The following is a 14,578-nucleotide window of genomic DNA, read 5'->3' on the forward strand; positions in this document are numbered from 1 at the left end:
CGCTTGACGACGTTACGTAAATGTTAATATGTTAAGATAGTTACCGAAATGTTATGTTTGCGAGTTTTAGAGAAAAGCGTTACACAAAAATCATACAGAATGATTTCGTACAATCACAAGAGGTTATCCTGCAACTTCGTTGCGGATAACCAATGATGATGATTTCGTACAATCACAAGAGGTTATCCTGCAACTTCGTTGCGGATAACCAACTAGACATGTAACTCGTCACTTTGACGAGTTTGGTTATCCGCCGCACAAGTGGTGAAACATTAACATTAAGGGGATAGGTTGAGGACAAAAGGAAGTGTTCACGTTGGCATTATGACCTGAACTGAAGAATATGATATGTTGTTATTGCTGAATTTTATTATTTAAATCCATATATAGTATACACAGTATAATCTGTATCCATATCATACAGTGTAGAATAGGTGAAATTACGGGACCCGCTATTTATTGCAATTTTTAACATGTTGACGGTTTTAAAATGAAACGCGAAGGTAGTAATTCCGAAAGCAAATTATCTCAGCAACAACGTATTAACGTGTAGAAGAAATTTGAATACGTGAAATATTGATGCGCGCTCTTTTAAATGTAATGAATTATGACGCAAAAGATGAAAATACGACCTTTTTTATTTAACTGGCCATATGATGACGTCACAACATCCGATTGGCAACATTTTTACATAATTTCGTATCTACAATCCAATAGCTTCCAGAAAAAGTTTTAATCGTGATTATCACATTTTATTCTTACGAGCTATAACAGATTAAAATTTACTGTAAAGATGAAATTACTGCCACACGTGATATTAATTTTTAGGCATGATGACGTCAAAAAAATTAAAATATTTTTAACTCATGCGAAAGATAGTTGATTGACCTAGACAATGTCAAAATCGGGGTGAAAATGGAAAACGGATAAGTGGAGATGCGCTCTATTCAATGTGATGAGCTATGACGAAAGATACAAAAATCCTAAATTTTATATTCGCGTGGCCATACGATGACGTCAAAATGTCCGGTTAGCCATATTAATACCTGATCCGATATCTACCACTCATCTACTTCCAGAATATCCCATCCACAAAAAGTTGACCTTCTAGTTTAGAAATTACGACTGTTTAAAAAAAGGCATATTTTAAACGAATTTTTTAACATTTTCATAAAAAACGCGCGCAAATTGTCCAATTCGACGTGCTCGTATGACGTATCTTTAAGTCGAAATTGTTTAAAATTTGGTAAAATTACTAGAAAAAGCTGGAAAAACATAAATCACGCGAAAAAAAATCGTTTTCCATGCTACGTGCGCACCGCACACGTAAAAATGTGCGCACGCGTGGGAATTTTTGACATGCTTAAAACGACATGAAACGCGTAGAAAGTTGATTATAAATTAATTTTGCGCATTTTGAAATTTTAAATGCGCGTGCGCGCGTAACTTTGTGTAAAACACGCAATTTTTTTTCAACAGAAAGTTAGCGCATGATATAAATTAAACTTTTGCAAAGTTTCACTTTAAAATGTTATTTGGTTTTCGACATATGTTAGATACGAGAAAATCGTTAAATCGCGCGTACGTCACGTTGCGCAATTGTAAACATCATGAAAAGCTTCGCTTGACGACGTTACATAAATGTCAAAATGTTAACATAGGTAACAAAATGTTATGTTTGCAAGTTTTAGAGAAAAGCGTTACACAAAAATCATACAGAAAGAAAGAAGAAAAACTAGATCTAAACTCGTCACTTGAGGACGAGTTTGGTTATCCGCCCGCAACAAAACGTATCTTGCGTAATAAAGTACTTCTCAGTTATGACTTTTCCAAAAAAAGTTAGCCTATTCAAAATTAAAACTGCCATTTCAGTGTAATAACCAATCCTTTTAATCAATTGTTTTCCCGTGATTGGATTCGAACCCGGTACCTCTGATACCAAAGTCGGTTGCACTACACATCGAGCCATATGAGCACCTGCTGAAGAAAATCCGAAGAAAGAGTCCTCGTTCATTCGGTATGTCCTGAACCCCCCTCGATGCAAGTTGATTATTACATAATGAACTTAAATCATAATTTTTACTATGATGAAATCTTCACAAATTTTAAACAGTTACATATTATGAGAGTGCATACTTTCTAGTTTTATATATTAACATGTGAAGAAAAAAGATAAGCGTTATGTTTATTGTTTTGCTCTTTGAATATGTTTATGTTTGTTTGATGATAATTATTTCAAAAATTACATTTAATATGCAAATAATGTAGCCATCAAACACTTTTTAACATTCAACACTATAATAAATCACACCTATGATTCATACACTGCAAGAAAATAAAATAAAAAATGGGGGTAACCTTGCATTCTGATGAACTGTTTCATTTTTAAAAGTAGACATATTTTGCAACATTTTCACAATTTGTTGACGTATTCGTGCGCAACCTGTCATGTTTAACGTGCTCGTAGAACGCCATTTCAAGTTGAAAAGTGAATAAAATAACGTAAAATTGTTAACCGAAGATTTAAAAACACAAATAGTGTAAAAGAAATGCTCATACGCGTTCCCTGCGCCGTGCGCGCGTAAAAATGTGCGCACCAGTGGTAATTTTTTAAACGCTTAAAATGACCTGAATCGTGCTCTAATTTAATCAGAAATTGATTTGAAGCATTTTAAAATTTCAAACGCCATTTACGCGCGCACTTTCTAATGTTACAAATTGCGATAGCGTTAAAAAAGTTAACTATTGATGTGAAGCAAACGTGGCTGAAAATGACGTTAAAAAATATTCATTTGTTTCGAAGTTATAACCAATTTAAGATTTTCAGAAAATCACGCGTACCTTACGCTACGCGGCTCTGACATCGTCAAAAAGCTTGGCTGGACAACTTCAGTAAAATGTCTAAATGCTGAACAAGTTACAACATATTATGTTTACACGTTGAAGAGAAACAGCGTGCACAAAATAAGAAGAGTAAAATATTTCAAACGCAATTTACGCGAAAACTTTCTAATCTCCAAAAATTTGTTAAACATTCCAAAAGTTAGCCATTGATGTGAAGAAAACGTGGCTGAAAATTTCGTTAAAAAATATTTATCGGTTTCGAAGTTATGACCGATTTAAGATTTTCAGAAAATCGCGCGTAACTTACGCTACGCGGATCTGATATTGTCAAAAAGCTTGGCAGTACATCTTCAGTTAAATGTCTATATGTTGACGAAGTTACAACATGTTATGTTAACACGTTAAAGAGAAAACGCGTGCACAAAATCCGAGAAAGAAAGAAGAATAATAAAAAAAAAAAGTAACACTACAATAACAAAGGTTATCCGCTTGAGGCGGATAACCAATAAAAAGTTGATGTTGATGATTTCGTACAATCACAAGAGGTTATCCTGCAACTTCGTTGCGGATAACCAACTAGACATGTAACTCGTCACTTTGACGAGTTTGGTTATCCGCCGCGCAAGTGGTGCAACATTAACATTAAGGGGATAGGTTGAGGACAAAAGGAAGTGTTCACGTTGGCATTATGACCTGAACTGAAGAATATGATATGTTGTTATTGCTGAATTTTATTGTTTAAATTCATATATAGTATACACAGTATAATCTGTATCCATATCACATACAGTGTAGAATAGGTGAAATTACGGGACCCGCTATTTATTGCAATTTTTAACATGTTGACGGTTTTAAAATGAAACGCGAAGGTAGCAATTCCGAAAGGAAATTATCTCAGCAACAACGTATTAGCGTGTAGAAGAAATTTGAATACGTGAAATATTGATGCGCGCTCTTTTAAATGTAATGAATTATGACGCAAAAGATGAAAATACGACCTTTTTTATTTAACTGGCCATATGATGACGTCACAACATCCGATTGGCAACATTTTAACATAATTTCGTATCTACAATCCAATAGCTTCCAGAAAAAGTTTTAATCGTGATTATCACATTTTATTCTTACGAGCTATAACAGATTAAAATTTACTGTAAAGATGAAATTGATGCCACACGTGATTTCAATTTTTAGGCATGATGACGTCATAAAAATTAAAATATTTTTAACTCATGCGAAAGATAGTTGATTGACCTAGACAATATCAAAATCGGGGTGAAAATGGAAAACGGATAAGTGGAGATGCGCTCTATTCAATGTGATGACCTATGACGAAAGATACAAAAATCCTAAATTTTATATTCGCGTGGCCATACGATGACGTCACAATGTCCGGTTAGCCATATTAATACCTGATCCGATATCTACAACTCATCTACTTCCAGAATATGCCATCCACAAAAAGTTGACCGTCTAGTTTAGAAATTACGACTGTTTAAAAAAAGGCATATTTTAAACGAATTTTTTAACCTTTTCATAAAAAACGCGCGCAAATTGTCCAATTCGACGTGCTCGTATGACGTATCTTTAAGTCGAAATTGTTTAAAATTTGGTAAAATTACATGAAAAGGCTGGAAAAACATAAATCACGCGAAAAAAATACGTTTTCAATGCTACGTGCGCACCGCACACGTAAAAATGTGCGCACGCGTGGGAATTTTTGACATGCTTAAAACGACATGAAACGCGTAGAAAGTTGATTATAAATTAATTTCGCACATTTTGAAATTTTAAATGCGCGTGCGCGCGTAACTTTGTGTAAAGCACGCAATTTTTTTTCAACAGAAAGTTAGCGCATGATATAAATTAAACTTTTGCAAAGTTTCAAGTTGAAATGTTATTTGGTTTTCGACATATGTTAAATACGAGAAAATCGTTAAATCGCGCGTACGTCACGTTGCGCAATTGTAAACATCATGAAAAGCTTCGCTTGACGACGTTACATAAATGTCAAAATGTTAACATAGTTAACAAAATGTTATGTTTGCAAGTTTCAGAGAAAAGCGTTACACAAAAATCATACAGAAAGAAAGAAGAAGAATAACTAGACACTAGACATGTAACTCGTCACTTTGACGAGTTTGGTTATCCGCCGCGCAAGTGGTGCAACATTAACATTAAGGGGATAGGTTGAGGACAAAAGGAAGTGTTCACGTTGGCATTATGACCTGAACTGAAGAATATGATATGTTGTTATTGCTGAATTTTATTATTTAAATTCATATATAGTATACACAGTATAATCTGTATCCATATCACATACAGTGACATACAGTGTAGAATAGGTGAAATTACGGGACCCGCTATTTATTGCAATTTTTAACATATTGACGGTTTTAAAATGAAACGCGAAGGTAGCAATTCCGAAAGGAAATTATCTCAGCAACAACGTATTAGTGTGTAGAAGAAATTTGAATGCGGGAAATATTGATGCGCGCTCTTTTAAACGTAATGAATTATGACGCAAAAGATGAAAATACGACCTTTTTTATTTAACTGACCATATGATGACGTCACAACATCCGATTGGCAAAATTTTTACATAATTTCGTATCTACAATCCAATACCTTCCAGAAAAAGTTTTAATCGTGATTATCACATTTTATTCTTACGAGCTATAACAGATTAAAATTTACTGTAAAGATGAAATTGATGCCACACGTGATTTAAATTTTTAGGCATGATGACGTAAAAAAAATTAAAATATTTTTAACTCATGCGAAAGATAGTTGATTGACCTAGACAATATCAAAATCGGGGTGAAAATGGAAAACGAATAAGTGGAGATGCGCTCTATTCAATGTGATGAGCTATGACGAAAGATACAAAAATCCTAAATTTTATATTCGCGTGGCCATACGATGACGTCACAATGTCCGGTTAGCCATATTAATACCTGATCCGATATCTACAACTCATCTACTTCCAGAATATGTCATCCACAAAAAGTTGACCGTCTAGTTTAGAAATTACGACTGTTTAAAAAAAGGCATATTTTAAACGAATTTTTTAACCTTTTCATAAAAAACGCGCGCAAATTGTCCAATTCGACGTTCTCGTATGACGTATCTTTAAGTCGAAATTGTTCAAAATTTGGTAAAATTACTAGAAAATGCTGGAAAAACATAAATCACGCGATAAAAATACGTTTTCAATGCTACGTGCGCACCGCACACGTAAAAATGTGCGCACGCGTGGGAATTTTTGACATGCTTAAAACGACATGAAACGCGTAGAAAGTTGATTATAAATTAATTTTGCGCATTTTGAAATTTTAAATGCGCGTGCGCGCGTAACTTTGTGTAAAACACGATATTTTTTTTCAACAGAAAGTTAGCGCATGATATAAATTAAACTTTTGCAAAGTTTCACTTTAAAATGTTATTTGGTTTTCGACATATGTTAAATACGAGGAAATCGTTAAATTGCGCGTACGTCACGTTGCGCAATTGTAAACATCATGAAAAGCTTCGCTTGACGACGTTACATAAATGTCAAAATGTTAACATAGTTAACAAAATGTTATGTTTGCAAGTTTTAGAGAAAAGCGTTACACAAAAATCATACAGAAAGAAAGAAGATTAAGAAAAAGATGATGATGATTTCGTACAATCACAAGAGGTTATCCTGCAACTTCGTTGCGGATAACCAATGATGATGATTTCGTACAATCACAAGAGGTTATCCTGCAACTTCGTTGCGGATAACCAAGAATAAAAAGTTGATGATGATGATGATGATGATTTCGTACAATCACAAGAGGTTATCCTGCAACTTCGTTGCGGATAACCAAAAATAGCTACTGGATTTGTGTAATTGTATAGATGGGGAACTAGCTCAGATGGTAGAGCGGTCGGTTTGCATGTGAGAGGTACCGGGATCAATGCCGGGGTTCTCCAATAATGTTGGTTAAAGTTTATTACCGGTACTGTTACATTTTTTTGATGAGATTTTTAACTACTAAATATATTTTATCGCTACAATACTGGTGACAATATGAACAGTAACAAAATAGCTACTGGATTCGTGTAATTGTATAGATGGGGAACTAGCTCAGATGGTAGAGCGCTCGCTTAGCATGTGAGAGGTACCGGGATCAATGCCCGGGTTCTCCAATAATGTTGGTTAAAGTTTATTTCCGGTACTGTAAAAATTTTTGAGATTTTAAACTACTGTATATATTTTATCGCATCAATACTGGTGACAATATGAAGATTAATAAAATATCTACTGGTTTCGTGCAATTGTATATATTGGGAACTAGCTCAGATGGTAGAGCGCTCGCTTCACATTTGAGAGGTACGGGATAAATGCCCGGGTTCTCCAGTAATGTTGGTTAAAGTTTATTATCGTTACCGTTACATTTTTTTGATGAGATTTTTAACTAATGTATATAATTCATCGTAATAATACTGGTAACAATATTAACAGTAACAAAATAGCTACTGGATTCGTGTAATTGTATAGATGGGGAACTAGCTCAGATGGTAGAGCGCTCGCTTTGCATGTGAGAGGTACCGGGATCAATGCCCGGGTTCTCCAATAATGTTGGTTAAAGTTTATTTCCGGTAATGTTACATTTTTGCCTGAGATTTTTAACTACTATATATATTTTATCGCAACAATACTGGTGAAAATATGAACAGTAATAAAATAGTTACTGGTTTCTTGTAATTCTACATACGGGGAACTAGCTCAGACGGTAGAGCGTTCGCTTAGCATATGAGAGGTACCGTGATCAATGCCCGGGTTCTCCAATAACGTTGGTTAAAGTTTATTTCCGGTACTGTTACATTTTTTGAGATTTTAAACTACTGTATATATTTCATCGCAACAATACTGGTGACAATATGAACAGCAACAAAATAGCTACTGGATTCGTGTAATTGTATAGATGGGGAACTAGCTCAGATGGTAGAGCGCTCGCTTCGCATGTGAGAGGTACCGGGATCAATGCCCGGGTTCTCCAATATGTTGGTTAAAGTTTATTATCGGTACCGTTACATTTTTTTGATGAGATTTTTAAATAATGTATATATTTCATCGTAATAATACTGGTGACAATATGAACAGTAATAAAATAGGTGCTGGTTTCTTGTAATTCTACATACGGGGAACTAGCTCAGATGGTAGAGCGCTCGCTTAGCATGTGAGAGGTACCAGGATCAATGCCCGTGTTCTCCAATAATGTTGGTTAAAGTTTATTTCCGGTATTGTTACATTTTTTTGATGAGATTTTTAACTACTAAATATATTTTATCGCAAAAATACTGGTGACAATATGAACAGTAACAAAATAGCTACTGGATTCGTGTAATTGTATAGACTAGAGGGTGAGCTCGCTTCGCTCGCTCTCCCTCTAGGAAGAGTAGACGATGGTTCTCGGAATGATAATGTTCTCCTTATACATTTTCTGTCGGTTACCATTATTGAAAATGCTTGACATTCGTAAAACTAAACTACTTTGTTTCACAGTGTTTTAGATGATTAATAACATTTTAAAGTATAGTTTTTATTGTTTGGTAGGGCCCTTTGGGGAGGCGGAGGTCATTTGAGGGAGGTGCTTATTCGAGGGATATATGTTAAATGTTTTAGTTCTAATAATATGGTAACATTTATAATCAAATGAAATCCTCTCATAGATATGAAAAGTGGTAAAAAAGAATAACAAATGCTTGGTAAATTGCAGATAACAGTGCGGTGAATTCTACTACAAATAGTATAATTGTGTTATTATAAATATGTGGATGGACGTTTATTAGATAGTTGGGTTGTGGGGGTGGGGGGGGGGGGGGGTTATTATTCAAAGTGATGTTTTATTGGAGAGGCGTTTATTCAAATGAATACCATCCTAATAATTATTAATACATTATTTAATTTAATCATCTTTTGAAACTAACTGCCGTGACAGAGTGGGCCCAAGAAAGAAGACATTACGGCTTGCAACATGGGCAGACATCTCGGTCCTAACGGGACACAGGAAGATAGCCTACAGTTATTCCTGCAAGCTTACTCAATAAAACAACTCAGCTATCGGGATTTCACTCGAAAAATGTCTTATCAAATCTCCCTATGTAATTTTATAATACTATTCCCCACAATATATTCTGATTCTTTATGGCGTATATTTAATTTGATCTTTATTAATTTGCAGTATAATTCCTATTATTTAACTACTGTACCTTCACACACGTGTGGTATGTTTTAAAATAAACAAAAAACTGAAATGGCTATGATTAATGGCCAATTTTTTTTTCGTCTTCCAAAGGGACACTGTATTGATTGATGGAAAGTGCCTGTTTCCAGTCACCTTTAGGGTCAAATCTAGTATTTTAACTGCTCCCTTGTGTATAAAAGAGAGAAAATATTTGAAACTAAGGTGAACTTATCTTAAACCCGGAAATTACTTTGACCGGGAAGAATTGAAATTGAGAGGAAAATCCAATGTTGAAATCATAAATGTTGTTAAAAAACTCTTTATAACATCTTCCTAAGATATAAATATGGACCAATAGCGTCGGCGTGCACACTAATGTTATCAAATCTACGTTTCGCGGTACATCTCGGATAGATAAGGTAGGTATCCAAGGCGGAGATTTGTACCGAAGTTTTTGCATTGTGCTCGCCTATGTCAGAATTAACCATAACTTACATATAGATGTGGAACTAGCTCAGATGGTAGAGCTCTCGCTTAGCATGTGAGAGGTATCGGGATCAATGCCCGGGTTCTCCAATAATGTTGGTAAAAGTTTATTATCGGTACCGTTACATTTTTTTGATGAGATTTTTAACTACTAAATATATTTTATCGCATCAATACCGGTGACAATATGAAGATTAATAAAATATCTACTGGTTTCGTGTAATTGTATAGATGGGGAACTAGCTCAGATGGTAGAGCGCTCGCTTAGCATGTGAGAGGTACCGGGATCAATGCCCGGGTTCTCCAATAATGTTGGTTAAAGTTTATTTCCGGTACTGTAAAATTTTTTGAGATTTTAAACTACTGTATATATTTTATCGCATCAATACTGGTGACAATATGAAGATTAATAAAATATCTACTGGTTTCGTGCAATTGTATATATTGGGAACTAGCTCAGATGGTAGAGCGCTCGCTTCGCATTTGAGAGGTACCGGGATAAATGCCCGGGTTCTCCAGTTATGTTGGTTAAAGTTTATTATCGTTACCGTTACATTTTTTTGATGAGATTTTTAAATAATGTATATATTTCATCGTAATAATACTGGTGACAATATGAACAGTAACAAAATAGCTACAGGATTCGTGTAATTGTATAGATGGGGAACTAGCTCAGATGGTAGAGCGCTCGCTTTGCATGTGAGAGGTACCGGGATCAATGCCCGGGTTCTCCAATAATGTTGGTTAAAGTTTATTTCCGGTACTGTAAAATTTTTTGAGATTTTAAACTACTGTATATATTTTATCGCATCAATACTGGTGACAATAATCAAGATTAATAAAATATCTACTGGTTTCGTGCAATTGTATATATTGGGAAGTAGCTCAGATGGTAGAGCGCTCGCTTCGCATTTGAGAGGTACCGGGATAAATGCCCTGGTTCTCCAGTAATGTTGGTTAAAGTTTATTATCGTTACCGTTACATTTTTTTGATGAGATTTTTAACTAATGTATTTATTTCATCGTAATAATACTGGTGACAATATGAACAGTAACAAAATAGCTACTGGATTCGTGTAATTGTATAGATGGGGAACTAGCTCAGATGGTAGAGCGCTCGCTTTGCATGTGAGAGGTACCGGGATCAATGCCCGGGTTCTCCAATAATGTTGGTTAAAGTTTATTACCGGTACTGTTACATTTTTTTTATGAGATTTTTAACTACTATATATATTTTATCGCAACAATACTGGTGACAATATGAAAAATAACAAAATAGCTACTGGATTCGTGTAATTGTATAGATGGGGAACTAGCTCAGATGGTAGAGCGCTCGCTTAGCATGTGAGATGTACCGGGTTCTCCAATAATGTTGGTTAAAGTTTATTTCCGGTACTGTCAAATTTTTTGAGATTTTAAACTACTGTATATATTTTATCGCATCAATACTGGTGACAATATGAAGATTAATAAAATATCTACTGGTTTCGTGCAATTGTATATATGGGGAACTAGCTCAGATGGTAGAGCGCTCGCTTTGCATGTGAGAGGTACCGGGATCAATGCCCGGGTTCTCCAATAATGTTGGTTAAAGTTTATTACCGGTATTGTTACATTTTTTTGCTGAGATTTTTAACTAATGTATATATTTCATTGTAATAATACTGGTTACAATATGAACAGTAACAAAATAGCTACTGGATTCGTGTAATTGTATAGATGGGGAACTATCTCAGATGGTAGAGCGCTCGCTTTGCATGTGAGAGGTACCGGGATCAATGCCGGGGTTCTCCAATAATGTTGGTTAAAGTTTATTACCGGTACTGTTACATTTTTTTGATGAGATTTTTAACTACTAAATATATTTTATCGCAACAATACTGGTGACTATATGAACAGTAACAAAATAGCTACTGGATTCGTGTAATTGTATAGATGGGGAACTAGCTCAGATGGTAGAGCGCTCGCTTAGCATGTGAGAGGTACCGGGATCAACGCCCGGGTTCTCCAATAATGTTGGTTAAAGTTTATTTCCGGTACTGTAAAATTTTTTGAGATTTTAAACTACTGTATATATTTTATCGCATCAATACTGGTGACAATAATGAAGATTAATAAAATATCTACTGGTTTCGTGCAATTGTATATACTAGATGGCACGCTCGCTTCGCTCGCGTACCATCTAGGGGTGCTCACAGATGGTTCTCGAATACAGTAGAATCCACGGACGGGGACTTTTTTGGGACACTAAACAAAAACGGAAGTGTCCCCCTCTAATTGGGGTATTCAGAAATAGAGACAACAAAACCAATACTGGATTCCATAAAGGACAATTAATTTATGTGGATTAAAGAAATTAGGGAGAAATGGAAATGTATGTACGGGAATTGGGCGGCACGTGGTGGTGGTGATGGAACCGCAGTAATAAAGTTGATTGTATTTATATATTATAAGAACCAAACTAAATAAATAGACCTAGACATTCTGCGAAATGGAAATCGGAAATTCAAGCTCCTATTCAGTGAAAAATTAAACTGTAGTCTACCTAAATATTTAGGGCAAATCATCGGTTGTGGTGTTGAACTTCCTGTAAACATTTGTGTGAACCAAACTGGGTCGAATTTCTGTCATGAGTACTGATTTGTTGGCCTGTGATTTATGACGCCTAAGGGATCTATCTAGACTTATTTTTTAGAATAATGTACGTACCTGTCAGATACAATTGTCTTGTGTCGTATAATAAATAAGTACTGTAATATTTACTGAAGTTACTATTACAATCTCGTCAATGAAAACACGAAAATGTATATGCACTTACTTATGAAAACGTATACAGTATTATACTCAGTTATTGAAACAGTAGGTTTAAAAAAGTTTCGTTTGTCTGTAAAATGATGTAATCAAGCTGTTTACATGAGTCTTAATTTATAAGCACATCAATAATAAAATAGTTTATCTATCCTGTAATTGGCGAGATTATGGTCGCTGTTGAATGAAATAAAGCCAATCGGTATCATATTTGTACAGAAACGTTTTCGCGGCCGAAGGGTGTAACCTAAATTCGTTGTATTATCAAGAACTAACTGTAACTAAACTTACATAGAAAGTAGGGTATCATAAATTTGGCCTTAGCACTCGGGGGAGTGGCTAAGATGAAGTCCGTGGGACTACTAAATATAAATTGTAATGAACCTCGAGGGACATAAATAGGAATATTTCATGTTTCATTATCAATGTATAATAAATGGAAACTGTTTACCGATTCAAATAATAGAAATTGGTTTTTAACATTTTCCGAACCTATTGCAAGTTTATTCTCAAAGGGCCCATATTTTTACCTACCGTATGTGTTAAACCAAGGGCTCATAAATTTACCTACAGTACTTGTGTTAAACCAAACTCTGGCAGACTGAGAGATTGGGATGTTCCATTCATCGCAAATCAATACATTTGTATAATCGTATATTAAATCTATCAAAATAGTATTTTTTAAAGAAAATCGGCCTGTCTTCAACATTATGATGGTGTACTCTAGCAATCTATCAAAATAGTATTTTTTAAAGAAAATCGGCCTGTCTTCAACATTATGATGGTGTACTCTAGCTGTTCAACCGGTTTTCAGCTATTAAAAACAATTATCGTAGGAGGAGATAGGAAAATGCGAAGCCTCCTCGCTATGTAACATTAGGGTTGAGGGATGGGAAAGCGGATAGGTACAAAGAGGAACAATTTTTAAATATATTCTTTATCCACTGAGTAACGAAATATTTTGTTCATGTTTTATAGGCCTATAAATAATATACCTCTAAATACAGTAGGCCTAAAACATTTGCGATTTAATACTTTGTTAAAACTGTCACTGTCATAATCGATTGAAATATTAAAGTACATGTCACGATACACCACTACGACGTTTATATTTTTGGTAATTATTAATTAATACAAACGTTGAGAAGGAAATGTCAGTATAAAGTTTATTTGTATATCTAACAGTAGAGCCTATCCACAGTCTCAGTAATAACGTTTATTTGAATATATTTTTATATTACATCTAACAGTACGAACATTCACAGTAAGAAATGTTCGATTCAAATGAAAAATAGTTAATAGGTATTTACAGTATTGTCAAAGTATTGCAAGTTTATTCTCAAAGGGCCCATATATTTACCTACCGTATGTGTTAAACCAAGGGCTCATAAATTTACCTACAGTACTTGTGTTAAACCAAACTCTGGCAGACTGAGAGATTGGGATGTTCCATTCATCGCAAATCAATACATTTGTATAATCGTATATTAAATCTATCAAAATAGTATTTTTTAAAGAAAATCGGCCTGTCTTCAACATTATGATAGTGTACTCTAGCTGTTCAACCGGTTTTCAGCTATTAAAAACAATTATCGTAGGAGGAGATAGAAAAATGCGAAGCCGCCTCGCATTTTTTTGGCGGGTATTTTTCAAGATGGACATCCATTAGACAGTGTATTCCACGATCGGAAAACACCCCTATTTGGGGCAAATCGTTGAACCTAAATTCGTTTTAATCGTCAATAACTAATTATCTAACTCAATTTAATTAGTAAACAGGGTTACATCAGGCGGTTAAAATCAGTACCGAAAGTACGAACCAACTTTATATACCATCGAGTGAAAATTCTAGAAGTAAGGCGCGATTTACCGAATTTTGCCCTTACGTAAATTTATATATAGATGGGGAACTAGCTCAGATGGTAGAGCGCTCGCTTTGCATGTGAGAGGTACCGGGATCAATGCCCGGGTTCTCCAATAATGTTGGTTAAAGTTTATTTCCGGTACTGTAAAATTTTTTGAGATTTTAAACTACTGTATATATTTTATCGCGTCAATACTGGTGACAATAATCAAGATTAATAAAATATCTACTGGTTTCGTGCAATTGTATATATTGGGAAGTAGCTCAGATGGTAGAGCGCTCGCTTCGCATTTGAGAGGTACCGGGATAAATGCCCTGGTTCTCCAGTAATGTTGGTTAAAGTTTATTATCGTTACCG

General features: G+C 34.9%; 8 non-coding genes across 8 annotated transcripts; all 8 read left to right on the forward strand.

Annotated features, from left to right (window-relative positions):
• The first annotated feature begins 6,947 nt into the window (after positions 1 to 6,947).
• Positions 6,948 to 7,020, forward strand: Trnaa-agc (transfer RNA alanine (anticodon AGC)). The gene has a single exon. It is a non-coding gene; the product is annotated as a tRNA-Ala (tRNA).
• A 354-nt stretch (positions 7,021 to 7,374) lies between these two features.
• On the forward strand, positions 7,375 to 7,447 carry Trnaa-ugc (transfer RNA alanine (anticodon UGC)). Its single transcript has one exon. It is a non-coding gene; the product is annotated as a tRNA-Ala (tRNA).
• A 354-nt stretch (positions 7,448 to 7,801) lies between these two features.
• Trnaa-cgc (transfer RNA alanine (anticodon CGC)) lies at positions 7,802 to 7,874 on the forward strand. The gene has a single exon. It is a non-coding gene; the product is annotated as a tRNA-Ala (tRNA).
• Positions 7,875 to 9,781: 1,907 nt separating this feature from the next.
• Positions 9,782 to 9,854, forward strand: Trnaa-agc (transfer RNA alanine (anticodon AGC)). The gene has a single exon. It is a non-coding gene; the product is annotated as a tRNA-Ala (tRNA).
• A 355-nt stretch (positions 9,855 to 10,209) lies between these two features.
• On the forward strand, positions 10,210 to 10,282 carry Trnaa-ugc (transfer RNA alanine (anticodon UGC)). The gene has a single exon. It is a non-coding gene; the product is annotated as a tRNA-Ala (tRNA).
• Positions 10,283 to 10,638: 356 nt separating this feature from the next.
• Positions 10,639 to 10,711, forward strand: Trnaa-ugc (transfer RNA alanine (anticodon UGC)). The gene has a single exon. It is a non-coding gene; the product is annotated as a tRNA-Ala (tRNA).
• A 342-nt stretch (positions 10,712 to 11,053) lies between these two features.
• Positions 11,054 to 11,126, forward strand: Trnaa-ugc (transfer RNA alanine (anticodon UGC)). Its single transcript has one exon. It is a non-coding gene; the product is annotated as a tRNA-Ala (tRNA).
• A 3,134-nt stretch (positions 11,127 to 14,260) lies between these two features.
• Trnaa-ugc (transfer RNA alanine (anticodon UGC)) lies at positions 14,261 to 14,333 on the forward strand. The gene has a single exon. It is a non-coding gene; the product is annotated as a tRNA-Ala (tRNA).
• The last annotated feature ends 245 nt before the right edge of the window (positions 14,334 to 14,578 follow it).

This window comes from Antedon mediterranea, chromosome 4, assembly GCF_964355755.1.
Source record: "Antedon mediterranea chromosome 4, ecAntMedi1.1, whole genome shotgun sequence".
Taxonomy (NCBI): domain Eukaryota; kingdom Metazoa; phylum Echinodermata; class Crinoidea; order Comatulida; family Antedonidae; genus Antedon; species Antedon mediterranea.